Genomic DNA, 13,719 nt, shown 5'->3' with positions numbered 1-13,719 from the left:
CTTCCAGCAAGGATAGGATGTACGTGGTTTTAGTTACGCTGTCCAGAAATAAAGAGGATTGAAGACGAAAGTGCATACTGCACTGATTAAGGAACTCCCGGCACTGGTGGGGATCGCCCGCATAGCATGGAGGGGCTGGCAGCGGAATCACCTGGTGAGTGGGTTCCTGTATCATGGGAGGAATTGGTGCTGGTGGAGGAGCTGCATGAGCAGCGACCACAGAATCCAAGCGGGCATTGAGACGGTCCATGGAGGACGCCAAGGACTCTAAAACTCGCTGTTGCTCCAGAGTCTTCTGGGTCAAGCCTGGAATAGCTTGCAGGGCTGAAGCCTCCACTGGATCCATGGCCTTGTTTTACTGTTATGGTTCTGAAAGGTGGATCCCTTGCCTGAGGTGGAGTTGGCGCCACCTGTTGAGGAACCCCCTCAGGTCATCACCGTTGGAAGGTGAGGCTGGGATGAAGCAGAGACCCCGCAGGAGCTTCATCACTACTAGCCCATGTTCTCCTTGGGTTGAGCCCTTGGGTGCCAGGGCTGGCTGGACTTATGTGGGGTCTCTGAATGTGGGTGAAAAGCTGGAAAGGATTCCCCAATCTGGGACCAGAAGTGGGCGGCAGTCTGAAGCGGAGAGTGAGGGCCAAAATGGACCTGGACCCAACAATAGAAGGCCCGGCGAGGGTCAGGACTAGAAGACGGACTCCCAGGTGTTGGGTCAAACCAGGCAGCTGAAAGCAGAGTAGAGTTCCAGGTGAAAGGTTGGGACAGGCGGCAATCTTCGGAGTCAAGTTCCAGGCGAAAGGTCGGGACAGGCAGCAATCTTTGGAGTCAAGCTCCAGGCGAAAGGTCAGATTCCAGGAGAGTCAAGTAGTGCGAAGAAACCAGGAGAGATCCTCTGAGGAGGAACAGGACACAAGGACCAAGAGCCAAGAAACCAAGGCAAGGTCTGAGGGGCAGACCTTACCTTAACTGGAGCAGCGCCAGGTGGGGTCTGTGGGAGGGACCACGGCAATTTCCTGTCTTGGTTCCTTTAAATGTGGAGAAGAGCCATGCTATTCTATATGTATGATGACTTCTTTTGCACAAACACACACATTTTGAGACAGAGAAAAAACAAACAAAGCTTAAACTAGTATTCACTGCAATCTGTCACTGATGCTAATAGTGGATGCAGATTAGAAGACAAGGCTGCAGCATAGAGAATAAGACAGAGAGACAAAGTGGCAACAAAGTCCTCAAGTGTACTAGACGAATAGCAGCAAGGCAGTGTGTGAAGAATCATAAATAGTGCAGAGGCATCAAAACCCCAAAGACATTAAGTACTTATATAGCAAACACCATGGAGGCATCAAAACCCATAAGGCATAGAGTTTGGGTTATAACAGTTTAGATGCATCAAAACCACCAAGAAGTATAGTGTGTTGTATGGTAAACAGTATGGAAGGTGCAAAACATCCAAGTTTTTACAAAAACAAGCATGTTTGCATGCATATGTACTTGTATTTTATAATCATGCTGTATACTATAAGAGATAGGATAAGTGCATTTTACTTGCATTCTAAAAAAAAGAAAATACTATACATTTGCATAAGGCAAATGAAGGTATAATTCTTATGGAAGTGCCTATTATGATGGGCCACTGTTGATGGCTAAATATTTATAAAAATGACTTTTGTTGTTTATTCCTTAATCGATCTTGTCCTTATTTCACCTTTGTTTATTTGATTATCAAATATACATGGACATTTTACACCTGAACAATATTTTTATCTATCCACTCTTCTATGAAGTGCCCATCATTTATTGTGTGTTTGGCAATGTGTCTGTCTTTTCTGTTTGCCACTCAGTGTGTCTTAAATTGTGCTTTTTTACTGTTGGTGTGCCTTAGAGTATGTGTGGCTGTATTTGGAGTGTGTGGTTGGGGATATGCTGTTGGTGCCTGAGGATGAAGTTGTCATGCTTAAGGGGTGAGCTGATGGTGGACTTCGAAAGGGCTGCCTGAAAGAGCTACAAAAATCATATTCCTCCCAAACCCAGTTTCATCAGCTGCAGAAAGGTGCTTCTCATAGCACTTTGATGTAGTACTTTTGAAGATCATATCTCCCCTGTTGCAGCTGGTAGGCAAAATAGTGTTGGGAGGCAACTAGGAAAGCTGAAACACATCTAATAATTTCATGGAAGACAATTAAGAAAGTCACCCATCAAGTTACAAGAGGAGAATAAAGCTGGCGCTTCCGTGGGATATAAAAAAAATAAATTATGCAAATTATTTGCATACAGTAATCCATGCAGTCATGAAGAAATGCTCGTAACTAAGTGCGGTAAGGCCCTATGTAATAAGTGGCTGCATCCGCTCAGAAAAGCCGCGCCTATAATACGCGTATAAAAACAAGTGAGTGAGCAAAAGGGTCTCCCCATTCAGTGACCTTGGAATATATTTTTAATATTTCGAATAACTGTGTGCTGCAGAAAACATGGCAAATATTTTCATGGGTGATAATTCACACTGCATGGCAGTGAGATAGGCTCTCAGCTGGGCACGAATCAGGATGCTCAGGCTCCCAGAAAGGCATCTAGCTAATCATGAAACTAGGCAGAACAGCCTACTCCTCACGATCCTTCCTCTCCACTTGCTCCCTTTGGATCCTCTCTCTCCTACCACAACCTCTGTCATCTGCCAAACCTTCTGTTGCTGTCATATGTGTGCTGTGCTTAAACAACACAGATGTTAGAAGCTGCGATTTAGATGCAAATATATCCATGTGCATGCCAACAATAAGGGGGCAGGGCGGGGGATGGGAATTCCAGGGTGGGGCCAACAGCAAACCAGAGGCCGCAGCATGCATCGGCTTATTAGCCATAAAACTTTACTGCTGCTCTTGATGAGGAGCAAGGTTGTAGATCTCGTGTTTTAGGGCTTAAAGGACAGGGTGAGGGGTCTGCACCAACTGAGAGGCTTGCAAGATGAAGAACCAGAGAGATCTGGAAGACCTTGAAATTGATTGGGCAAACTGGTAGATTAACTGGAAAAACTGGAATGTCCTTTGCGCAAGCATGTTTTACAATCCGCTTACATATGCATGTTAAAGCCGGCAAAGTTCTATTGAAGATGAGCGAAGTAGGTTTGCTTGAGGAACCTCTTAAAATGAGCATATTTACATATGGTAGGCGTATTTTAAATCATGTGCGCGCTTGTGTGCACATGATTTAAAATTCCAGGGTATCTCCACTTCGCCCTGATATGCTCATTTTAAAATTATTAATCTCTAAAATCACTCTCATTATACAGCAGTGAAATACTTCATAAACAACAGATGCACACAACCAAACCCAAATCATACTTTTACCCAGAGACTAATTCAGTTCTTCTGTACCCCATGGACTAAGCTGAAGAAGCACTGCTGTTGTAGGTCAGTGTGAAAGGGGAACCCTTCATTATATTCTTAAAAATAAGATAATCCCGTATCACACAAATACAACTCACTGACAGATTTTAAAAACATTGCTCGCGCAAGAAAGACGCCACGCACAAGCAACGTGAATTTTAAGAAGCCGGGAAGTACAAGCATTCATACCTGTGCGTGCATCAATAATAAGGAGGTAGAAAAGGAGCGGGCATGTGTGTTCCCAAGACTTACTCTGAACACGAAAGAGAGAAAAAGAGAGAGAATATCTATATATCAACCACTGTAAGAGCAGTACTTTCAACTCAGGTTGGGTTTGGGGGGGAGGGGGGGCGGGGGACAGTGTTACATTGGTCTGCCTAGGTCTCAAGGGTCTGTAGACCCTTGTAACACCACCCCCCAAACCTACCCTAAGTTGAAAGATCCCCTCTTACAGTGGGAAATATATGTAGTATCAGATTCTCTCTCTCTCTCGTCTGAGTATGCGCGTGCTGCAGGGATATTTTAAATGATACGCATGTACTTGCATGCACAATATAAAACTGAATGTATCTTTGCTTGCGTACCCAATATGCACATTTATGGGTGCATGCGCTCTCCTTTTAAAATTTACCTGTTAATGCACTCCAAGATGGTTAAAGATAGTTCATTTTGTATATTTTTAATTTCTTATCAAAGTTTAAACTAATTTGAAATTTCTTTCTTAACTCCTTGGGTTTTGACGTTAAATAAGGTTTGACATAGGCAAAAATAAGAAACATATACTGTAACTAAATGTTAAATGTATTTGTAGGGTAGGAAAAAGCCATTTAAGATATGCATTTCATTATAAACCTTCAAAATGTTCAATTATTAATTTGATTAGCTGGCATAAATCAATTCATTATTTATATAAGCTTAGTGTGATAATTCCCCTGTGAATCAGCAATATTGTGAAATTTTCAGATCAGTGGATATATGCAACCAATCCACAGAATTCTGAATTCTATGAACTTCCTAAGATGCAATGCTATAAAGTTTACTTCAGTTTCTCATGAAAATCTTAAAAAAGCTCCATTACTGTGTAATGTCCTTTCGAGGTACGTAAAATGATAGGGGGTATTCCCTATTGTGTAAGGGTCATCCCATCCATATTTTGGGTGGGTTCTTCAAAGCTGGTCTTGCAAATTGTCAACCTGATGGGGACAGTTTGTCCCACATACCACTCTCTTTTGCTCTTTTACTGAATTGGCTTGGAGGATATACCCTCCCTACCCTCCATGATCTCTGACTACATCCATAAAGCCAGGCTGTCTCAATGATGGACACTGACACACTGCATCAGCCTCCATACAAAACCTGCAACTTTATTTTCTGATCTATACAGCCAGACAAGAATTATTTGCATGGATGACAAGGTGTTTCACAAGTTACTGAACAAGTCAGAAAAAAATCATGGCCATCCATACAGAGAATATTACAATTATTGCTGACCTCATGCGTAACCTCATGGATAACCAAGTTAGCCTTTTTTGCTGCCTATTCTCTCCTTCAGCCCTGTGGTAGGGCTGGTTGTTTTTTCCTTCAGGCATAACTATACCAAAACTCTCATCTAATGGACACACAAGTACAATAACATAAAATTCCAAGACAATACCATCATTTTTATCAGTGCACTGTTTTCACCCCACAAAGGTCCTAGACCTTTTTAAATACATTTCTGTAATAATGTTCTTCCAGGCTCTTTGTAAGGCTCTCATATTAGTCAACTAGTTATATCACTGTAGAAGGGTCAACTAGTAACTCGAGGTGAGGTTGGAGGTGGTCTAGGGTTTTGGGGCCAGTTTTACATGCACTCTCAGAGGTACAAACAGCACAGTACACATCAGTGAACATTTGATGTGATTTGGAATGAGGAAAGTTACAGAAAGGGGAGGAGGAATAGCCTAGTGGTTAGAGCAGTGGACTATGAACCAGGAGAGCAGTGTTCGGGTCCTGCTGTCACTCCTTGTGATCTTGGGCAAGTCACTTTACCCTCCATTGCTTCAGGTACAAAAACTTAGATTGTAAGCCCTCTGGGGATAGAGAAATACCTACAGTATCTGAATGTAAACTGGTGTGATATCTCAATTGAGATCAAATGTCAGTATAAAATAAATAAAGATGAAATTTGTACATTGTACTCTCAACCTAGTTTGATACACTCTCTACCTAGCTGCTATCACTGGGTTAACTTATCCTACTCTTGACATATGGAAGTTCCCTTGGGAGGGAAGAATCCCATTCCTTGCCACTCTGGTACTTCTTGGCTTCCGGTCCAACCCTGAAGGTGAATGAGCATCTCCTCCAACTCTTCTCAGCCTTGGGCCTCTTTCCTTGAGGGGGGAGAGCATCTGCAGGATCCCACTCCACTTGAAAGGTCCCCAGCTTCTCAGTCCATAGGCTGTGTCCTCCAGTGTGGTCACATCCCTGGAGGTCCCTACTTCCCAAGCTATACAAGAGAGGGTATTGGAACAAAGGACAAAATCCCACCAAATCCCCACTTTTTTATATTTTCCATTTCAAACTTGGGATCCAGGAAGAAAGCCCCCTAAACCTTAAAGAAAAAGACATGGTTTTCCATATAAAATTCTATCAGAAAACCCAATCCTCACTTATCAAGTAATGCCATCCAGTTGCCAAACATCATTACCGCAAGCAATAATTATTTAAAACATTTCTGCATCCCACAATTAGATGTTTCAGAATTTCCAGGGGTCACCTCCACCCAGAGCCCTCTATATTCTCAGGCTCAAATGACAGACACAAATGAGTGGCTTCCTACAACTGCAAGTATTTGTGCCTATACATTTTGTAACAAATATTTTCAGTGGAAAGGACAAGGAGTCATGAACATGGAGTGAAGGATACTCAAAAGAAACATGCTGATATATTTCTTTACTGATGTGCTGATAGCTGCTTGGAATAACCTATCAACAAAACTATCAGCACCAAAAACCTTGACAGAATTTAAGTGTGCTTGGGACAGATATAGATTGCAGTGAAAACAGTAAGAGTGAGGGAATGATGGGGTATGACAAATGAGGGTGCTGAGCTAGGTATGGAAACATATTTATTTTGTATTTATTCATGGTGTGATAGAATATAAACCAAAGGTGACAGAGATAACATAAATATGAGAGTTATATAAATCTGTCCCTACTACTTTTATATTAATATCTAAACCAGATGAAAATTATATGTAGACCCTCATTTAAGACACTTTTTCCATTGGAGCTTCCTGGTGAAAAATGCCCCATGTTATAATCATGGGTCTCAAATATATTTTATGATTATTTTGTGATCACTCTATTTTGTGTATATCTTTTCAGTAAAAATTGTCCAAACAAATAAATATCCAACAAACGTTTTGGTATAAACACTTGATTACCTGGTGATTTTATTTGCTTCTAAATTGTTACCTCATAATCACTAAGCATAACCCCTCCCCTCCCCCCCCCCAAAAAAAAATGTACTCATCTTGTTTATGCAGGTACTGTTCACCAAGGTCTCATATGGCATTTCAAGAGTCTTACGTGCAGTGATACAAAGACCCTTATATGATGGTCTTCTTATAATTTTCACTTAGTTCTGATTAAATAATAGGGCTAGATTTGTTTACTTCTCATATTTATTCATAGCCCAGGCTGCCTTACAACAGGAGCAACAAACTGCAGTCCTGGAAGGCCAAGAACCTGTAGGGTTTTCAGGCTATCCCTAATGAATATGCATGAGATATACTTGCAAACAACGGAGACAGTACATGCAAATATAACTCATTTATATTTATTAGAGGTATCCTGAAAACTGAACCAGTTTGCAGATCCCCTTTTCCCTCCCCCAGTTCATAGTTTGTCCCCCCCTGCCCTGCAATATGCTCATTTAACTGGACTGACAGAGAGAGCCAAAAAGAAGAGAAGACAAGGGACAGCATGCATAGAGCAGTGGTATAACCATGTCAGACTAACAAGAATATGAGGCAAGGTCAATCAACATGTGACAGTGGAGCTTTGGTAGATTCTTAGATATAATTAAGGGGAGGTGTCACTTTTCCCAGCATGAAAAGCAGGCTGACAGCTAAATTTCCCAGATAAGGACTAAAAAAGGAGTGATTTCCCACAGGTGGTAATTTGTGCAGCTGACAGCTGAGAGATCCTTAACTAGAGCAGCATAGGCAGGGCAGACTGGGTGGACTATGCCATCCTTATCTGCTAGTGTCTGCTAAACTCCTAATGGGATTTTTCATATAAAGTCTGAGCCAGTGAAATAATAAGAAAATGTTCTTGTTTTGTTGTTGCTGCTGAAAATTTCACACCTCTTCATTCGCGATTTTTGTCTTCAGGGAAACAATAATAAGGCAGCATATTCTGATATATCTTTATATAAATATATATTTTAATTGCATTTTCTAGATTATGTTGATCAATATATATACAGTATATATATAGAGAGAGACAGAGAAAGAGAGAGAATATCAGAGTGCCATTTGTTAGTCTATATTGATTTTTTTCTAAGTGAAGGTTTAACCCTTCTGTTTTGCCAGTGTTCATTACATCAGCATATTCCCAAAGGGCTAGGTGGCAGGGCATTAACCTCTTTATATTCAACAGTATTCATTCTCAGCAAAGAGGATGAGAAGGCGCCGCCCTCAACTCATAGTTCAAAATCCTGTGTTTCCACTACACTTGATCATAGGCAAAAGGCCCAGAAGCAATTTCTACTGATATATGAACTATATTCATTCTTATTTATGGATTATTTAGTTTGCATTGTAGTTTTGAACAGCAGTGTTACATTACATCATTATGCTTTTAGCTCACTGAGATAGATTGACTTGATTGCTATTCTGCTGATGAAATCTATGCAAAATAAGCACTGGGTATTTATTTATCTAAAAGGCTGACATTGTAGGTTACTGCAGAAGCTTTAAATCATGTCCCTTTTAATTCACAATAAAAAAAAAAGGGATGCATAGTCTTGAAAGCTGATGTACTACAACATCCTTTTTGTTGGTTCTTTAAAAAATATCACAACCTACAAATGCTCTCATTCATAATAACAAAGGGCTTGATTTTTATTTCTTTCTCCTTTGATAGTTTACAAGAGCTCAATGCAGTCTGTTCTCAAAACATTTCAGCTAAGCTCTTGCTCTCACCTGGGGATTTTAAGAACTGAAGATACTGTATATTCTGTAGGGGTGTGCATTCGTTTGCAATGTATTGGCAATCTGCAACATATATGCCATATTCGTTGTATTCGTGGGGATCACGAAACATATGGTGAACCCCCATGAATACAATGTATCACTAATGAATAAACCCCCACCCTCCTGACCCCCCCAAGACTTGCCAAAAGTCCCTGGTGGTCCAGCGGGGGTCCTTGAGCGATCTCCTGCACTCAGGCTGTCGGCTGCCGGTATTCAAAATGGTGCCGATAGCCCCTGTGACATAGTAAGGGCAAAGGCTATCGGTGCCATTTTGAATACTGGCAGCTGACGGCCCGATTGCAGGAGATCGCTCCAGGACCCCTGCTGGACCACCAGGGACTTTTGGCAAGTATTGGGGAGGTCAGGAGTCCCCCCAAAGACTTGCCAAAAGTCCCTGGTGGTCCAGCGGGGGTTATGAAGTGATCTCCTTCACTCGGGCCGTCGGCTGCCAGTATTCAAAATGGTGCCGATAGCCTTTGCCCTTACTATGTCACGAAACGTATGGCGAACCTCCACGAATACAACATATCACTAACAAATAAATCCCCACCCTCCTGACCCCCCCAAGACTTTCCAAAAGTCCCTTGTGGTCCAGCAGGGGTCCTGGAGCGATCTCCTGCAATCGGGCCGTCAGCTGCCAGTATTCAAAATGGCACTGATAGCCTTTGCCCTTACTATATCACAAGGGCTACCAGTGCCATTGGTCGGCCCCTGTCAGATGGTAGGACCACAAGATGGCACCGGCTGTCCATTGCTCCTACCATGTGACAGGGGCCGACCAATGGCACCAGTAGCTCCTGTGACATAGTAAGGGCAAAGGCTATCGGCGCCATTTTGAATACCGGCAGCAGACAGCCTGAGTGCAGGAGATCACTCCAGGACTCCCACTGGACCACCAGAGACATTTGGCAAGTCTTGGGGGGGGGGGGATCAGGAGGTGGGGGTTGTAGTAAATTAAATTTAAAGGGTTGGGATGGGGTTTTTTTGGGAAATGAATACATATGTAACTAATGAATGGATGGGGGTCCCCCGAGAATGGATGCAACGGATTTGGGTCCCGAAGAATACGAATACCGAATGGGATGAATCCGTCCCTGCTGCAAATCCCTGATATTCTATCTATTTGTAGATACAGACTGATACAATCAATGTATAAAGCAAAAACTTAAGATAATGTAATTATTCTAATGTCATCAGTTTACCCAAACATGCTCTTGGGCAGCATATCATTTTTCCTTGGAATCATGTTTACAATGTCCTTGTTTTATTCTCTCCATTAAGAAAACTGACAATTTTTTGTATTTTGAAGCTTGATATGAAAAATTCAGCAATGCATGGCCTTTCATTTTTGCCCTCTGAGATGGTGCCTCCATTTTCATTTTCACGTTGAACTTCACTTCTCTGTTGCTGATTTAACTCATAGTCAGTGTAGTTGCTAATATGCAGCCCTTTAAATAGGGTTGCAAAGCATTCAATTGTTATTTTACCCCACCATCTAGGTATCTCGGTAGTCTGGTTTTTGTTAGGTGATATATCAATAGGGACACATATCAACAAATTCCTCTAACCGGACCACCTTGTTGTGAAAAATGCAACCAGTTGGGAACTCTAATCCCTTTATGAATCTCAACCAGTTGGAAATGCACTGAGAAGCAGTTAGTTTGAATGAGTCATGACTACCAGGTTTTAGCCAGGCAGATCTTACCTGTTCAAAATGTCCTTCCCCCGAAATGTGTGCAAGTAAAATCACTACTTCCACCAGTTTGGCTGGGTAAGAAAGGGAGAACGTCAGGGAGTTCCTTGAGTGGGATTTTTAAATTTAGCCATGTAGCCAGGTAACATGATTCGGCACCATAGTTTAGCCAGGTAAGTGCAGCTGGGTGTGAGGCAGTCCTAATTCTAACCTCACAAATTTTGTGCAGCCAGCATATCCTTGATTTTCAGCCTCACTTTTAGCACTTTTTCCTGGCTAAAGATAACCATGTACATTTACAAGGATAGAGTTAGCCACACCTAGCTGAAAATTGACCCCTCGGCTTTTCAAAAATACATTTGTTTATTATGGACTTTATTAGTGCATGGAAGATTCAAACTATGTCCATTAGTCAAGTTTATAAAGACTAAAGGCAAATTTGTTCTCAGCTGCTTTTGTTTCATAAATCAATAATTCCCTCACACTAACATGTTGACACAGACAAAAACAAACCATATACTGAATGGTCAATTGCATACAAAAAATGCTCACATTAGCACGATTCAAATTTGTGAGCTGTCATGGCTTTGTCTGGGTTGCTGTCATCATGATAATCTCTCATATCATTTATATCCCTTATCTCCATCACAAACAGGGATTGTGGAACAATTGCTAGGCAAAATTAAGAATTTTAGGATTGAGGTTCTTTGCTAGAAATTTAAACCTCAACAGGAAGCTGTTGCATTTCGGGTGGGTAAGAGAAAAAGCTGAAAGAGAAAGGGGTAACTGACCTCTATGCAGGAAATGGCAAGACTTTGATAATTATTAATGCTCTTGGATATTTTAAGCAGCCCTGCTTTTTAAGAAAGAAGTCAAATATTTGTTGAAACTAGTACAAATGCTTATTTTAGTTACTGGTAAAGAATATAATTTATCTACTTTAAGATTAACATAAGAAAGGTTCGAATCTGACAACTATATTTAAATTTTCTATTTTATCACAATAAATAGCAGCAGAGGTAATTAATAAATACAAAAAAGCACCAGGTTGGACCCAGCAGCAGCCTCTGCTGTCCACTTTTTTCCCACTGGAGAAAAGAAAGCAAGTTTAGAAAGGTTCCGGCTTGTGATCTGGCATGACTTGGCAGAAAATTACCACTGAATAGCAGCCTTCTGAAAAGGGGCAAGAAAAATGAATGACAACAGTCACTGTTCTTTCTTCAGATAGGGGTGTGTAGGGATTAAACATTTCTTTTTGATTTTCAGTTTGTTTTCAGGAAGATGTTTTCCCACAAATTTTGGTTCATGGAATGTTTCATTCATGTGAACAAAACCCCCGAATCAAACATAAATAAAACCAACACAAAAACAAGCATGGCTTCCCAAGACTTCCCATGTCCACCACTCAACCCTCCCACCCAGAAAAATGCCAGGGCCAGGATCCCCCAGGCCCCCAGTGGAGATCTGCCAGCGAGGCCGCTGCTTGTGTAGGACGAGGCCTTGGTAGGTTGCCGCAACCTTGGCCTATGCAAGGCTGACACCTCAGCCTTAGACATCTCGGCCCAGAGCCAGGTACGATGCCAAGGCCTGGCCTGGAGGCCAGGTCCTAATGCCTGGGCCTTGGCTTAGGGTCAGGCCCAGGCCCAGATCCCAGTCCTCACAGCTCCGATGATGGGGTCCTCTTCTTCAATGCTGTACATCAAAATGGTACCTTCCATTGCGTTGAATGCACCAGAGATAATTAACTCTGTTGTGACCCCAGCACACAGCATCCGTTTATGAAGAAAGAGGAGGATTCTGTCATCACTGCTCCAAGTCCTGAGCTCTGGGCCTGGGCCTGACCCTAGACTGAGGCCAGGCATTGGAACCTGGCCTTCAGAGGGGGTCAAGTCTTGGCTGAGAGCTCGGCATCAGCCTGGGCCTAGACTGAGACCCCAGCATCTTGCTTGGGTCTAGGCTGAGGCCCCTGCTTTGGGCCTTGGCTTCTGCTCTTGCACAGTAGCATAAGTTGGTTTTGGGACATGCAAGTGAGAGAATTTTATAACAGATGCATGTCCAGTACATGACCAGTTTCACCAGTTCATCCACCAGTTTGCCCAGTCTAGTACTAGATCCTCCAAACTCCACCTAGCTCTTTAGCCTGCACTACCTCCAGTAAACCCAGACCACTCAAACACTTCAAAGAGCCTGGAAATAGTTCTATAAAGACTTACACCTCCTCCTCAGCAGAAATACATTTGTGCTCAACTATTCATTGGTGTGCATCCAGGCGCATTGCTACCTCTTGGCTCCGCCGCAGAACTCCCATACCATGCCTACATTCTACCCCTTTTTTTCCTGATGTGAGATATTTATGCATCGGTTCTTGTGCGCAAATATGGGGGGCTTACAAAATCAGGTGGACATGCTCAAGTGCTACATGCACACCCATCTCTCAATTTTAGCATGCGCCTGGCTTTTAAAAATTCACCTTTTAGTGTGCATATCTTTAGAAATGTTACCCAGGGGATTAAAAATTTAGAGGGGTGTATAATGAGAGGGACTGGTAAAATAAATATAAAATGTATTTTTCCTGACCGGAGTAATTGCAGCTGCTAAGAAGTTCTAGATGGGGGCTGTCAAGCTGGAGAAGGAAAGATCCTGGGTTGCCGTGGGCCTGATTTGGGGTTGCTACAGAGGAAGAGACAGAAAGCAGGCGGGAAGATGCCACCAGGCACTCACGGATGTCCCGCAATCTCAGAAGTCAGCTAGTTGGTTGTGACAGCTGCAAGGATTCCCTTCCCTGCGGCTGCAAAGAGAAGAGAGTCGGCCTTCTGATGTTCCAGGCTGCGGTGATGAGAGAAGAAAAGGCGAGGCTATGGTCAAGGTATTGTGGAGGAACTCGGGCTGCAGCACTGTCCAGTTGTTTTCACAACGGCAGCCCCAGGGACACTGCCACTGCCAAGGAGAGCCAGATATTGGTGATGAGGGCCCCTAGAAAAGCCCCAGCACCAGCAACAAGAGCAGGCCGCACCAGAAGGTGAACTGTGAGGTCACTTCCAGTTTTGTGGCAGAAACGGGGGCAATTTTACAAATAAATAAAATTAAAAGTAAGCCAATGAAAAAAAATAAAATAAACCGTCTATTCAGGGTGCGGGAATTCTACTGAAGCCCACACAATAATCCTGGGGTTCTGGATGTACTTTGAAATCCTGTTTTAAAAATTGTGCAAAACATCTAAAATCAACCAAATTTGAGCCAAATGCTGGCTGGGATCAGGGGAGGGAAGGCTCTCTACCTTCACTTCGTCTGCAAAACGAGTTCGGAGGGGCTTTAAAGGGCACAAACAACAGCATTTGGAAACACTGGGGAAAGTTGCCCAAAACAGCTATAAAACTAGGAACATCCTTTGACAGAACCCC

Source organism: Rhinatrema bivittatum, chromosome 2 (assembly GCF_901001135.1).
Source record: "Rhinatrema bivittatum chromosome 2, aRhiBiv1.1, whole genome shotgun sequence".
NCBI lineage: Eukaryota > Metazoa > Chordata > Amphibia > Gymnophiona > Rhinatrematidae > Rhinatrema > Rhinatrema bivittatum.
Note: the sequence above shows the minus strand (reverse complement) of the source record.